Raw genomic sequence first — 18,194 nt, 5'->3', positions numbered from 1 at the left:
GGTACAGTATATAATATATGTTTGGTGAAATTTGATATTTTATATACAGTATATAATATATACTTGGTGAAATTTGATATTTTATGTACAGTATATAATATATATTTTTTGAAATTTTATATTTTATGTACAGTATATAATATATATTTGGTGGACTTTCATATTTTATGTACAGTATATAGTATATATTTGGTGACATTTGATATTTTATGTACAGTGTATAATATATATTTGGTGAAATTTTATATTTTATGTACAGTATATAATATATATTTGGTGTACTTTCATATTTTATGTACAGTATATAGTATATATTTGGTGACATTTGATATTTTATATACAATAAATAAGATATGTTTCTTGAAATTTGATATTTTATGTACAGTATATACTATATATTTGGTGAAATTTTATATTTTATGTACAGTATATAATATATATTTGGTGTACTTTCATATTTTATTTACAGTATATAGTATATATTTGGTGACATTTAATGTTTTATGTACAGTATATAATATATATTTGTTGAAATTTGATATTTTATGTATAGTATATAATATATATTTGGTGAAATTTGATGTTTTATGTACAGTATATAATATATATTTGTTGAAATTTGATATTTTATGTACAGTATATAATACATATTTGGTGAAATTTTATATTTTATGTACAGTATATAATATATATTTGGTGTACTTTAATATTTTATGTACATTATATAGCATATATTTGGTGACATTTGATATTTTATGTACAGTATATAATACATATTTGTTGAAATCTGATATTTTATGTATAGTATATAATATATTTTTGGTGAAATTTTATATTTTATGTACAGTATATAATATATATTTGGTGTACTTTCATATTTTATGTACAGTATATAATATATATTTGGTGAAATTTGATATTTTGTATACAGTATATAATATATATTTGTTGAAATTTGATATTTTATGTACAGTATATAATATAGATTTTTTGAAATTTTATATTTTATGTACAGTATATAATATATATTTGGTGTACTTTCATTTTTTATAAACAGTATATAGTATATATTTGTTGACATTTGATATTTTATGTACAGTGTATAATATATATTTGGTGAAATTTTATATTTTATGTACAGTATATAATATATATTTGGTGAACTTTCATATTTAATGTACAGTATATAGTATATATTTGGTGACATTTGATATTTTATATACAGTATATAATATATATTTGTTGAAATTTGATATTTTATGCACAGTGTATAATATACATTTGGTGTACTATCATATTTTATGTGCTGTATATACTATATATTTGGTGACATTTGATATTTTACGTACAGTATATAATATATATTAGTTGAAATTTGATATTTTATGTATAGTATATAATATATATTTGGTGAAATTTTATATTTTATGTACAGTATATAATATATATTTGGTGTACTTTCATATTTTATGTGCTGTATATAGTATATATTTGGTGACATTTGATATTTTATGTACACTATATAATATATATTTGGTGAAATTTGATATTTTGTATACAGTATATAATATATATTTGTTGAAATTTGATATTTTATGTAAAGTATATAATATATAATTGGTGAAATTGTATATTTTATGTACAGTACATAATATATATTTGGTGTACTTTCATATTTTATGTACAGTATATAATATATATTTGCTGAAATTTGATATTTTGTATACAGTATATAATACATATTTGTTGAAATTTGATATTTTATGTACAGTATATAATATATATTTTTTGAAATTTTATATTTTACGTACAGTATATAATATATATTTGGTGAACTTTCATATTTTATGTACAGTATATAGTATATATTTGGAGACATTTGATATTTTATGTACAGTGTATAATATATATTTGGTGAAATTTTATGTTTTATGTACAGTATATAACATGTATTTGGTGTACTTTCATATTTTATGTGCAGTATATAGTATATATTTCGTGACATTTGATATTTTATGTACAGTATATAATATATACTTGTTGAAATTTGATATTTTATGTATAGTATATAATATATATTTGGTGAAATTTTATATTTTATGTACAGTATATAATATATATTTGGTGTACTTTCATATTTTATGTACAGTATATAGTATATATTTGGTGACATTTGATATTTTATGTAAAGTGTATAATATATATTTGGTGAAATTTTATATTTTATGTACAGTGTATAATATATATTTGGTGTACTTTCATATTTAATGTACAGTATATAGTATATATTTGGTGAGATTTGATATTTTATACACAGTATATAATATATATTTGTTGAAATTTGATATTTTAAGTACAGTATATAATATATATTTGGTGAAATTTTATATTTTATGTACAGTATATAATTTATATTTGGTGAAATTTTATATTTTATGTACAGTACATAGTATATATTTCGTGTACTTTCATATTTTATGTACAGTATATAGTATATATTTGGTGACATTTGATATTTTATATACAATAAATAAGATATGTTTCTTGAAATTAGATATTTTATGTACAGTATATACTATATATTTGGTGAAATTTTATATTTTATGTACAGTATATAAGATATATTTGGTGTACTTTCATATTTTATGTACAGTATATAGTATATATTTGGTGACATTTGATATTTTATGTATAGTATATAATATATATTTGTTGAAATTTGATATTTTATGTATAGTATAAAATATATATTTGGTGAAATTTCATATTTTATATACCGTATATAATATATATTTGGTGTACTTTCATATTTTATGTACAGTATATAGTATATATTTGGTGACATTTGATATTTTATGTACAGTATATAATATATATTTGGTGAAATTTTATATTTTATGTACAGTATATAATATATATTTGGTGTACTTTCATATTTTGTGTACAGTATATAGTGTATATTTGGTGACATTTGATATTTTATATACAATAAATAGGATATGTTTCTTGAAATTTGATATTTTATGTACAGTATATACTATATATTTGGTGAAATTTGACATTATAGGTACAGTATAAAATATATGTTTGGTGAAATTAGATATTTTATATACAGTATATAATATATATTTGGTGAAATTTGATATTTTATGTACAGTATATAATATATATTTTTTGAAATTTTATATTTTATGTACAGTATATAATATATATTTGGTGGACTTTCATATTTTATGTACAGTATATAGTATATATTTGGTGACATTTGATATTTTATATACAGTATATAATATATATTTGTTAAAATTTGATATTTTATGTACAGTATATTATATATATTTTTGCAATTTTATATTTTATGTACAGTATATAATATATATTTGGTGTACTTTCATATTTTATGTACGGTACATAGTATATATTTGGTGACATTTGATATTTTATGTACAGTGTATAATATATATTTGGTGCAATTTTATATTTTATGTACAGTATATAATATATATTTGGTGTACTTTCATATTTTATGTACAGTATATAGTATATATTTGGTGACATTTGATATTTTATATACAATAAAAGATATTCTTGAAATTTGATATTTTATGTACAGTATATACTATATGTTTGGTGAAATTTGATATTATAGGTACAGTATATAATATATATTAGGTGAAATTTGATATTTTATATACAGTATATAATATATATTTGGTGAAATTTGTTATTTTATGTACAGTATATAATATATATTTTTTGAAATTTTATATTTTATGTACAGTATATAATATATATTTGGTGGACTTTCATATTTTATGTACAGTATATAGTATATATTTGGTGACATTTGATATTTTATATACAATAAATAAGATATGTTTCTTGAAATTTGATATTTTATGTACAGTATATACTATATATTTGGTGAAATTTTATATTTTATGTACAGTATATAAGATATATTTGGTGTACTTTCATATTTTATGTACAGTATATAGTATATATTTGGTGACATTTGATATTTTATGTACAGTATATAATATATATTTGTTGAAATTTGATATTTTATGTATAGTGTATAATATATATTTGGTGAAATTTCATATTTTATATACCGTATATAATATATATTTGGTGTACTTTCATATTTTATGTACAGTATATAGTATATATTTGGTGACATTTGATATTTTATGTACAGTATATAATATATATTTGGTGAAATTTTATATTTTATGTACAGTATATAATATATATTTTTTGAAATTTTATATTTTATGTACAGTATATAATATATATTTGGTGGACTTTCATATTTTATGTACAGTATATAGTATATATTTGGTGACATTTGATATTTTATGTACAGTGTATAATATATATTTGGTGAAATTTTATATTTTATGTACAGTATATAATATATATTTGGTGTACTTTCATATTTAATATACAGTATATAGTATATATTTGGTGACATTTGATATTTTATATACAATATATAGTATATATTTGTTGAAATTTGATATTTTATGAACAGTATATAATATATATTTGGTGAAATTTTATATTTTATGTACAGTATATAATATATATTTGGTGTACTTTCATATTTTATGTACAGTACATAGTATATATTTGGTGACATTTGATATTTTATGTACAGTGTATAATATATATTTGGTGAAATTTTATATTTTATGTACAGTATATAATATATATTTGGTGTACGTTCATATTTTACGTACAGTATATAGTATATATTTGGTGACATTTGATATTTTATATACAATAAATAAGATATTATTCTTGAAATTTGATATTTTATGTACAGTATATACTATATGTTTGGTGAAATTTGATATTATAGGTACAGTATATAATATATATTAGGTGAAATTTGATATTTTATATACAGTATATAATATATATTTGGTGAAATTTGATATTTTATGTACAGTATATAATATATATTTGTTGAAATTTGATATTTTATGTACAGTATATAATATACATTTGGTGTACTTTCATATTTTATGTGCTGTATATAGTATATATTTGGTGACATTTGATATTTTATGTACAGTGTATAATATATATTTGGTGAAATTTTATATTTTATGTACACTATATAATATATATTTGGTGTACTTTCATATTTAATGTACAGTATATAGTGTATATTTGGCGACATTTGATATTTGATATACAGTACATAATATATATTTGTTGAAATTTGATATTTTTTTACAGTATATAATATATATTTTTTGAAATTTTATATTTTATGTACAGTATATAATATATATTTGGTGTACTTTCATATTTTATGTACAGTACATAGTATATATTTGGTGACATTTGATATTTTATGTACAGTGTATAATATATATTTGCTGAAATTTTATATTTTATGTAGAGTATATAATATATATTTGGTGTACTTTCATATTTTATGTACAGTATATAGTATATATTTGGTGACATTTGATATTTTATGTACAGTGTATAATATATATTTGGTGAAATTTTACATTTTATGTACAGTATATAATATATATTTGGTGTACTTTCATATTTAATGTACAGTATATAGTATATATTTGGTGACATTTGATATTTTATGTACAGTATATAATATATATTTGTTGAAATCTGATATTTTATGTATAGTATATAATATATATTTGGTGAAATTGGATATTTTATGTACAGTATATAATATATATTTGTTGAAATTTGATATTTTATGTACAGTATATAATATATATTTGGTGAAATTTTATATTTTATGTACAGTATATAATATATATTTGGTGTACTTTCATATTTTATGTACAGTATATAGTATATATTTGGTGACATTTGATATTTTATGTACAGTATATAATATATATTTGTTGAAATCTGATATTTTATGTATAGTATATAATATATATTTGGTGAAATTGGATATTTTATGTACAGTATATAATATATATTTGTTGAAATTTGATATTTTATGTACAGTATATAATATATATTTGGTGAAATTTTATATTTTATGTACAGTATATAATATATATTTGGTGTACTTTCATATTTTATGTACAGTATATAGCATATATTTGGTGACATTTGATATTTTATGTACAGTATATAATACATATTTGTTGAAATCTGATATTTTATGTATAGTATATAATATATTTTTTTGAAATTTTATATTTTATGCACAGTGTATAATATATATTTGGTGTACTTTCATATTTTATGTACAGTATATAATATATATTTGGTGAAATTTGATATTTTGTATACAGTATATAATATATATTTGTTGAAATTTGATATTTTATGTACAGTATATAATATATATTTTTTGAAATTTTATATTTTATGTATAGTATATAATATATATTTGGTGTACTTTCATATTTTATGTACAGTATATAGTATATATTTGGTGACATTTGATATTTTATGTACAGTGTATAATATATATTTGGTGAAATTTTATATTTTATGTACAGTACATAATATATATTTGGTGTACTTTCATATTTAATGTACAGTATATAGTATATATTTGGTGACATTTGATATTTTATATACAGTATATAATATATATTTGTTGAAATTTGATATTTTATGTACAGTATATAATATACATTTGGTGTACTTTCATATTTTATGTGCTGTATATAGTATATATTTGGTGACATTTGATATTTTATGTACAGTATATAATATATATTAGTTGAAATTTGATATTTTATGTATAGTATATAATATATATTTGGTGAAATTTTATATTTTATGTACAGTATATAATATATATTTGGTGTACTTTCATATTTTTTGTACAGTATATAGTATATATTTGGTGACATTTGACATTTTATATACAGCATATAATATATATTTGTTAAAATTTGATATTTTATGTACAGTATATAATATATATTTTTTGAAATTTTATATTTTATGTACAGTATATAATATATATTTGGTGTACTTTCATATTTTATGTACTGTATATTGTATATATTTGGTGACATTTGATATTTTATGTATAGTGTATAATATATATTTGGTGAAATTTTATATTTTATGTACAGTATATAATATATATTTGGTGTACTTTCATATTTTATGTACAGTATATAGTGTATATTTGGTGACGTTTGATATTTTATATACAATAAATAAAATAAGTTTCTTGAAATTTTATATTTTATGTACAGTATATACTGTATATTTGGTGAAATTTGACATTATAGGTACAGTATATAATATATTTTTGGTGAAATTTGATATTTTATATACAGTATATAATATATATTTGGTGAAATTTGACATTATAGGTACAGTATATAATATATGTTTGGTGAAATTTGATATTTTATATACAGTATATAATATATATTTGGTGAAATTTGATATTTTATGTACAGTATATAATATTTATTTTTTGAAATTTTATATTTTATGTACAGTATATAATATATATTTGGTGGATTTTCATATTTTATGTACAGTATATAGTATATATTTGGTGACATTTGATATTTTATGTACAGTGTATAATATATATTTGGTGAAATTTTATATTTTATGTACAGTATATAATATATATTTGGTGTACTTTCATATTATATGTACAGTATATAGTATGTATTTGGTGACATTTGATATTTTATATACAATATATAATATATATTTGTTGAAATTTGATATTTTATGTACAGTATATAATATATATTTTGTGAAATTTTATATTTTATGTACAGTATATAATATATATTTGGTGTACTTTCATATTTTATGTACAGTATATAGTATATATTTGGTGACATTTGATATTTTATATACAATAAATAAGATATTATTCTTGAAATTTGATATTTTATGTACAGTATATACTATATGATTGGTGAAATTTGATATTATAGATACAGAATATAATATATATTAGGTGAAATTTGATATTTTATATACAGTATATAATATATATTTGTTGAAATTTGATATTTTATGTACAGTATATAATATATATTTTTTGAAATTTTATATTTTATGTACAGTTTATAATATATATTTGGTGTACTTTCATATTTAATGTACAGTATATAGTATATATTTGGTGACATTTGATATTTTATATACAGTATATAATATATATTTGTTGAAATTTGATATTTTATGTACAGTATATAATATACATTTGGTGTACTTTCATATTTTATGTGCTGTATATAGTATATATTTGGTGTACTTTCATATTTTATGTACAGTATATAATATATATTTGTTGAAATTTGATATTTTATGTATAGTATATAATATATATTTGGTGAAATTTTATATTTTATGTACAGTATATAATATATATTTGGTGTACTTTCATATTTTATGTACAGTATATAATATATATTTGGTGAAATTTGATATTTTGTATACAGTATATAATATATATTTGTTGAAATTTGATATTTTATGTAAAGTATATAATATATAATTGGTGAAATTTTATATTTTATGTACAGTACATAATATATATTTGGTGTACTTTCATATTTTATGTACAGTATATAATATATATTTGTTGAAATTTGATATTTTATGTACAGTATATAATATACATTTGGTGTACTTTCATATTTTATGTGCTGTATATAGTGTATATTTGGTGACATTTGATATTTTATATACAATTAATAAGATAAGTTTCTTGAAATTTGATATTTTATGTAGAGTATATACTATATATTTGGTGAAATTTTATATTTTATGTACTGTATATAAGATATATTTGGTGTACTTTCATATTTTATGTACAGTATATAGTATATATTTGGTGACATTTGATATTTTATGTACAGTATATAATATATATTTGCTGAAATTTGATATTTTATGTATAGTATATAATATATATTTGGTGAAATTTTATATTTTAGGTACAGTATATAACATATATTTGGTGTACTTTCATATTTTATGTAGAGTATATAGTATATATTTGGTGACATTTGATATTTTATGTACCGTGTATAATAAATATTTGGTGAAATTTTATATTTTATGTACAGTATATAATATGTATTTGGTGTACTTTCATATTTAATGTACAATATATAGTATATATTTGGTGACATTTGATTTTTATATACAATATATAATATATATTTGTTGAAATTTGAAATTTTATGTACAGTATATAATATATATTTGGTGAAATTTTATATTTTATGTACCGTATATAAGATATATTTGGTGTACTTTCATATTTAATGTACAGTATATAGTATATATTTGGTGACATTTGATATTTTATGTACAGTGTATAATATATATTTGGTGAAATTTTATATTTTATGTACAGTATATAATATATATTTGGTGTACTTTCATATTTAATGTACAGTATATAGTATATATTTGGTGACATTTGATATTTTATATACAATATATAATATATATTTGTTGAAATTTGAAATTTTATGTACAGTATATAATTTTTATTTGGTGAAATTTGATATTTTATGTACAGTATATAATATATATTTGGTGTATTTTCATATTTAATGTACATTATATAGTATATATTTGGTGACATTTGATATTTTATGTACAGTGTATAATATATATTTGTTGAAATTTGATATTTTATGTATAGTATATAATATATATTTTGTGAAATTTTATATTTTATGTACAGTATTTAATATATATTTGTTGAAATTTGATATTTTATGTACAGTATATAATATATATTTGGTGAAATTTTATATTTTATGTACAGTATATAATATATATTTGGTGTACTTTCATATTTTATGTACAGTATATAGCATATATTTGGTGACATTTGATATTTTATGTACAGTGTATAATACATATTTGTTGAAATCTGATATTTTATGTATAGTATATAATATATTTTTGGTGAAATTTTATATTTTATGTACAGTGTATAATATATATTTGGTGTACTTTCATATTTTATGTACAGTATATAATATATATTTGGTGAAATTTGATATTTTGTATACAGTATATAATATATATTTGTTGAAATTTGATATTTTATGTACAGTATATAATATATATTTTTTGAAATTTTATATTTTATGTACAGTATATAATATATATTTGGTGTACTTTCATATTTTATGTACAGTATAGAGTATATATTTGGTGACATTTGATATTTTATGTACAGTGTATAATATATATTTGGTGAAATTTTATATTTTATGTACAGTACATAATATATATTTGGTGTACTTTCATATTTAATGTACAGTATATAGTATATATTTGGTGACATTTGGTATTTTATATACAGTATATAATATATATTTGTTGAAATTTGATATTTTATGTACAGTATATAATATACATTTGGTGTACTTTCATATTTTATGTGCTGTATATAGTATATATTTGGTGACATTTGATATTTTATGTACAGTATATAATATATATTTGTTGAAATTTGATATTTTATGTATAGTATATAATATATATTTGGTGAAATTTTATATTTTATGTACAGTATATAATATATATTTGGAGTACTTTCATATTTTATGTACAGTATATAATATATATTTGGTGAAATTTGATATTTTGTGTACAGTATATAATATATATTTGTTGAAATTTGATATTTTATGTAAAGTATATAATATATAATTGGTGAAATTTTATATTTTATGTACAGTACATAATATATATTTGGTGTACTTTCATATTTTATGTACAGTATATAATATATATTTGTTGAAATTTGATATTTTATGTACAGTATATAATATACATTTGGTGTACTTTCATATTTTATGTGCTGTATATAGTATATATTGGGTGACATTTGATATTTTATATACAATTAATAAGATAAGTTTCTTGAAATTTGATATTTTATGTAGAGTATATACTATATATTTGGTGAAATTTTATATTTTATGTACTGTATATAAGATATATTTGGTGTACTTTCATATTTTATGTACAGTATATAGTATATATTTGGTGACATTTGATATTTTATGTACAGTATATAATATATATTTGCTGAAATTTGATATTTTATGTATAGTATATAATTTTTATTTGGTGAAATTTGATATTTTATGTACAGTATATAACATATATTTGGTGTACTTTCATATTTTATGTAGAGTATATAGTATATATTTGGTGATATTTGATATTTTATGTACCGTGTATAATAAATATTTGGTGAAATTTTATATTTTACGTACAGTATATAATATGTATTTGGTGTACTTTCATATTTAATGTACAGTATATAGTATATATTTGGTGACATTTGATTTTTATATACAATATATAATATATATTTGTTGAAATTTGAAATTTTATGTACAGTATATAATATATATTTGGTGAAATTTTATATTTTATGTACAGTATATAAGATATATTTGGTGTACTTTCATATTTAATGTACAGTATATAGTATATATTTGGTGAAATTTTATATTTTATGTACAGTATATAATATGTATTTGGTGTACTTTCATATTTAATGTACAGTATATAGTATATATTTGGTGACATTTGATTTTTATATACAATATATAATATATATTTGTTGAAATTTGAAATTTTATGTACAGTATATAATATATATTTGGTGAAATTTTATATTTTATGTACAGTATATAAGATATATTTGGTGTACTTTCATATTTAATGTACAGTATATAGTATATATTTGGTGACATTTGACATTTTATATACAGCATATAATATATATTTGTTAAAATTTGATATTTTTTGTACAGTATATAATATATATTTTTTGAAATTTTATATTTTATGTACAGTATATAATATATATTTGGTGTACTTTCATATTTTATGTACTGTATATTGTATATATTTGGTGACATTTGATATTTTATGTATAGTGTATAATATATATTTGGTGAAATTTTATATTTTATGTACAGTATATAATATATATTTGGTGTACTTTCATATTTTATGTACAGTATATAGTGTATATTTGGTGACGTTTGATATTTTATATACAATAAATAAAATAAGTTTCTTGAAATTTTATATTTTATGTACAGTATATACTGTATATTTGGTGAAATTTGACATTATAGGTACAGTATATAATATATTTTTGGTGAAATTTGGTATTTTATATACAGTATATAATATATATTTGGTGAAATTTGACATTATAGGTACAGTATATAATATATGTTTGGTGAAATTTGATATTTTATATACAGTATATAATATATATTTGGTGAAATTTGATATTTTATGTACAGTATATAATATTTATTTTTTGAAATTTTATATTTTATGTACAGTATATAATATATATTTGGTGGATTTTCATATTTTATGTACAGTATATAGTATATATTTGGTGACATTTGATATTTTATGTACAGTGTATAATATATATTTGGTGAAATTTTATATTTTATGTACAGTATATAATATATGTTTGGTGTACTTTCATATTATATGTACAGTATATAGTATGTATTTGGTGACATTTGATATTTTATATACAATATATAATATATATTTGTTGAAATTTGATATTTTATGTACAGTATATAATATATATTTTGTGAAATTTTATATTTTATGTACAGTATATAATATATATTTGGTGTACTTTCATATTTTATGTACAGTATATAGTATATATTTGGTGACATTTGATATTTTATATACAATAAATAAGATATTATTCTTGAAATTTGATATTTTATGTACAGTATATACTATATGTTTGGTGAAATTTGATATTATAGATACAGAATATAATATATATTAGGTGAAATTTGATATTTTATATACAGTATATAATATATATTTGTTGAAATTTGATATTTTATGTACAGTATATAATATATATTTTTTGAAATTTTATATTTTATGTACAGTTTATAATATATATTTGGTGTACTTTCATATTTAATGTACAGTATATATTATATATTTGGTGACATTTGATATTTTATATACAGTATATAATATATATTTGTTGAAATTTGATATTTTATGTACAGTATATAATATACATTTGGTGTACTTTCATATTTTATGTGCTGTATATAGTATATATTTGGTGTACTTTCATATTTTATGTACAGTATATAATATATATTTGTTGAAATTTGATATTTTATGTATAGTATATAATATATATTTGGTGAAATTTTATATTTTATGTACAGTATATAATATATATTTGGTGTACTTTCATATTTTATGTACAGTATATAATATATATTTGGTGAAATTTGATATTTTGTATACAGTATATAATATATATTTGTTGAAATTTGATATTTTATGTAAAGTATATAATATATAATTGGTGAAATTTTATATTTTATGTACAGTACATAATATATATTTGGTGTACTTTCATATTTTATGTACAGTATATAATATATATTTGTTGAAATTTGATATTTTATGTACAGTATATAATATACATTTGGTGTACTTTCATATTTTATGTGCTGTATATAGTGTATATTTGGTGACATTTGATATTTTATATACAATTAATAAGATAAGTTTCTTGAAATTTGATATTTTATGTAGAGTATATACTATATATTTGGTGAAATTTTATATTTTATGTACTGTATATAAGATATATTTGGTGTACTTTCATATTTTATGTACAGTATATAGTATATATTTGGTGACATTTGATATTTTATGTACAGTATATAATATATATTTGCTGAAATTTGATATTTTATGTATAGTATATAATATATATTTGGTGAAATTTTATATTTTATGTACAGTATATAACATATATTTGGTGTACTTTCATATTTTATGTAGAGTATATAGTATATATTTGGTGACATTTGATATTTTATGTACCGTGTATAATAAATATTTGGTGAAATTTTATATTTTATGTACAGTATATAATATGTATTTGGTGTACTTTCATATTTAATGTACAGTATATAGTATATATTTGGTGACATTTGATTTTTATATACAATATATAATATATATTTGTTGAAATTTGAAATTTTATGTACAGTATATAATATATATTTGGTGAAATTTTATATTTTATGTACCGTATATAAGATATATTTGGTGTACTTTCATATTTAATGTACAGTATATAGTATATATTTGGTGACATTTGATATTTTATGTACAGTGTATAATATATATTTGGTGAAATTTTATATTTTATGTACAGTATATAATATATATTTGGTGTACTTTCATATTTAATGTACAGTATATAGTATATATTTGGTGACATTTGATATTTTATATACAATATATAATATATATTTGTTGAAATTTGAAATTTTATGTACAGTATATAATTTATATTTGGTGAAATTTGATATTTTATGTACAGTATATAATATATATTTGGTGTATTTTCATATTTAATGTACATTATATAGTATATATTTGGTGACATTTGATATTTTATGTACAGTGTATAATATATATTTGTTGAAATTTGATATTTTATGTATAGTATATAATATATATTTTGTGAAATTTTATATTTTATGTACAGTATTTAATATATATTTGTTGAAATTTGATATTTTATGTACAGTATATAATATATATTTGGTGAAATTTTATATTTTATGTACAGTATATAATATATATTTGGTGTACTTTCATATTTTATGTACAGTATATAGCATATATTTGGTGACATTTGATATTTTATGTACAGTGTATAATACATATTTGTTGAAATCTGATATTTTATGTATAGTATATAATATATTTTTGGTGAAATTTTATATTTTATGTACAGTGTATAATATATATTTGGTGTACTTTCATATTTTATGTACAGTATATAATATATATTTGGTGAAATTTGATATTTTGTATACAGTATATAATATATATTTGTTGAAATTTGATATTTTATGTACAGTATATAATATATATTTTTTGAAATTTTATATTTTATGTACAGTATATAATATATATTTGGTGTACTTTCATATTTTATGTACAGTATAGAGTATATATTTGGTGACATTTGATATTTTATGTACAGTGTATAATATATATTTGGTGAAATTTTATATTTTATGTACAGTACATAATATATATTTGGTGTACTTTCATATTTAATGTACAGTATATAGTATATATTTGGTGACATTTGGTATTTTATATACAGTATATAATATATATTTGTTGAAATTTGATATTTTATGTACAGTATATAATATACATTTGGTGTACTTTCATATTTTATGTGCTGTATATAGTATATATTTGGTGACATTTGATATTTTATGTACAGTATATAATATATATTTGTTGAAATTTGATATTTTATGTATAGTATATAATATATATTTGGTGAAATTTTATATTTTATGTACAGTATATAATATATATTTGGAGTACTTTCATATTTTATGTACAGTATATAATATATATTTGGTGAAATTTGATATTTTGTGTACAGTATATAATATATATTTGTTGAAATTTGATATTTTATGTAAAGTATATAATATATAATTGGTGAAATTTTATATTTTATGTACAGTACATAATATATATTTGGTGTACTTTCATATTTTATGTACAGTATATAATATATATTTGTTGAAATTTGATATTTTATGTACAGTATATAATATACATTTGGTGTACTTTCATATTTTATGTGCTGTATATAGTATATATTGGGTGACATTTGATATTTTATATACAATTAATAAGATAAGTTTCTTGAAATTTGATATTTTATGTAGAGTATATACTATATATTTGGTGAAATTTTATATTTTATGTACTGTATATAAGATATATTTGGTGTACTTTCATATTTTATGTACAGTATATAGTATATATTTGGTGACATTTGATATTTTATGTACAGTATATAATATATATTTGCTGAAATTTGATATTTTATGTATAGTATATAATTTTTATTTGGTGAAATTTGATATTTTATGTACAGTATATAACATATATTTGGTGTACTTTCATATTTTATGTAGAGTATATAGTATATATTTGGTGATATTTGATATTTTATGTACCGTGTATAATAAATATTTGGTGAAATTTTATATTTTATGTACAGTATATAATATGTATTTGGTGTACTTTCATATTTAATGTACAGTATATAGTATATATTTGGTGACATTTGATTTTTATATACAATATATAATATATATTTGTTGAAATTTGAAATTTTATGTACAGTATATAATATATATTTGGTGAAATTTTATATTTTATGTACAGTATATAAGATATATTTGGTGTACTTTCATATTTAATGTACAGTATATAGTATATATTTGGTGACATTTGATATTTTATGTACAGTGTATAATATATATTTGGTGAAATTTTATATTTTATGTACAGTATATAATGTATATTTGGTGTACTTTCATATTTAATGTACAGTATATAGTATATATTTGGTGACATTTGATATTTTATATACAATATATAATATATATTTGTTGAAATTTGAAATTGTATGTACAGCATATAATTTATATTTGGTGAAATTTGATATTTTATGTACAGTATATAATATATATTTGGTGTATTTTCATATTTAATGTACAGTATATAGTATATATTTGGTGACATTTGATATTTTATGTACAGTGTATAATATATATTTGGTGAAATTTTATATTTTATGTACACTATATAATATATATTTGGTGTACTTTCATATTTAATGTACAGTATATAGTGTATATTTGGCGACATTTGATATTTGATATACAGTACATAATATATATTTGTTGAAATTTGATATTTTTTTACAGTATATAATATATATTTTTTGAAATTTTATATTTTATGTACAGTATATAATACATATTTGGTGAACTTTCATATTTTATGTACAGTACATAGTATATATTTGGTGACATTTGATATTTTATGTACAGTGTATAATATATATTTGCTGAAATTTTATATTTTATGTACAGTATATAATATATATTTGGTGTACTTTCATTTTTTATGTACAGTATATAGTATATATTTGGTGACATTTGATATTTTATGTACAGTGTATAATATATATTTGGTGAAATTTTATATTTTATGTACAGTATATAATATATATTTGGTGTACTTTCATATTTAATGTACAGTATAAAGTATATATTTGGTGACATTTGATATTTTATACACTGTATATAATATATATTTGTTGAAATTTGATATTTTATGTATAGTATATAATACATATTTGTTGAAATCTGATATTTTATGTAAAGTATATAATATATTTTTGGTGAAATTTTATATTTTATGTACAGTGTATAATATATATTTGGTGTACTTTCATATTTTAAGTACAGTATATAATATATATTTGGTGAAATTTGATATTTTGTATACAGTATATAATATATATTTGTTGAAATTTGATATTTTATGTAAAGTATATAATATATAATTGGTGAAATTTTATATTTTATGTACAGTACATAATATATATTTGGTGTACTTTCATATTTTATGTACAGTATATAATATATATTTGTTGAAATTTGATATTTTATGTACAGTATATAATATACATTTGGTGTACTTTCATATTTTATGTGCTGTATATAGTGTATATTTGGTGACATTTGATATTTTATATACAATTAATAAGATAAGTTTCTTGAAATTTGATATTTTATGTAGAGTATATACTATATATTTGGTGAAATTTTATATTTTATGTACTGTATATAAGATATATTTGGTGTACTTTCATATTTTATGTACAGTATATAGTATATATTTGGTGACATTTGATATTTTATGTACAGTATATAATATATATTTGCTGAAATTTGATATTTTATGTATAGTATATAATATATATTTGGTGAAATTTTATATTTTATGTACAGTATATAACATATATTTGGTGTACTTTCATATTTTATGTAGAGTATATAGTATATATTTGGTGACATTTGATATTTTATGTACCGTGTATAATAAATATTTGGTGAAATTTTATATTTTATGTACAGTATATAATATGTATTTGGTGTACTTTCATATTTAATGTACAGTATATAGTATATATTTGGTGACATTTGATTTTTATATACAATATATAATATATATTTGTTGAAATTTGAAATTTTATGTACAGTATATAATATATATTT

This window comes from Gorilla gorilla, chromosome 3 (assembly GCF_029281585.2).
Source record: "Gorilla gorilla gorilla isolate KB3781 chromosome 3, NHGRI_mGorGor1-v2.1_pri, whole genome shotgun sequence".
In the NCBI taxonomy this organism is placed as follows: Eukaryota; Metazoa; Chordata; class Mammalia; order Primates; family Hominidae; genus Gorilla; species Gorilla gorilla.
The sequence above is the reverse complement of the archived record's forward strand: the minus strand, read 5'-3'. Positions refer to the sequence as shown.